Source organism: Bison bison, unplaced genomic scaffold (genome assembly GCF_000754665.1).
Source record: "Bison bison bison isolate TAMUID 2011002044 unplaced genomic scaffold, Bison_UMD1.0 scf7180017864260, whole genome shotgun sequence".
NCBI classification, from domain to species: Eukaryota; Metazoa; Chordata; class Mammalia; order Artiodactyla; family Bovidae; genus Bison; species Bison bison.
In genome coordinates, this window is record NW_011494832.1 from 1,256,650 (window position 1) to 1,257,695 (window position 1,046).

A 1,046-nucleotide genomic window follows, 5' to 3' on the forward strand; every position below is an offset into this window, starting at 1 on the left:
CGTCGGGCAGCCGCCGGCACCTGCGCTCCGGGATCCTATCATTTGGCCGGCGGCGGAGGCTCAGTTTTCCTCCTCCTGAACCCGGGTAGTTCTCGAGCTTGGATGGTGACGGCCCGAATCGCAGCGCCGCCTCTCGCCCCTCCCGCCCCTCCCGCCCCTTCTCAAGGCCCCTCTCCTTCGCTTCCTTCCCGTGGCGTTCTGTTGGGGGCGCGTCGGGTCCGAGGGCGTGTGCGGCCAGCGGGTGGCCGAGTCCCGGCCAGAGGGGAGCGGCCAGCTAGCGGCCGGAGGAGCGAGCTCGGAAGAAGGGGGCGACTCTGTGCGCGCTGAAAGCGGGCTGGCGGGGGTCGCTGCCCTGCCCTCACTGAGAGGGCAACAGTTTTCTGATTCCAGGACTGACTGCGGAGCGGGTGCTGAAATCCTTGGCGTGGGCCTTAAAGGGGTATTTCTTGTCTGGAAACAATGCCGCGGTCCATCGGCGTGCTTCACATTTTCTTATTTTATTCTGTCTCATATTGACAGCCAGTGTTTTGGTATTGTTCCTTCAGGTCATGGCTTTCTAATGCAGTGTCTCCTTTTAGAACTTTGGAGAGTATTCTGTCGGTAATCTGATACCCTTTTAATTTTTAGTGTGGTCCCCCTCCCCCTCAAAAAAGGACCTGCTTTATAACAAACAACATGTACTGAGTAGGGAACTACAGAATCTGGGACAATTTGTTAATCTCAGTATCTGTTGACATGTACCAAGTAATTTAAAAATTCGTGTGACTGTATTAAGTGTTTTGTCATTTACACTTGCTTAGTTTGTTAATAGTATATCCTGCTTACTTTGATATTAGTCTGGTATTTGTGGTACTTTGATTTTATAATTTTTGTTTAGCTTTAGCCAACTAGACTTTTGAAAATTTGTCCCCCCCGCCCCCTTTGAGATTGTGGCTGTAGCTTTAGTATTTGCTCTTATTTCAAGAGGTTATGTATTTTTAAAAACGTTTTTTCCCCCAAACTGATAGCTTTTAAAAGCTTTAAGGGGGAAATTCTAAAAATTTGGA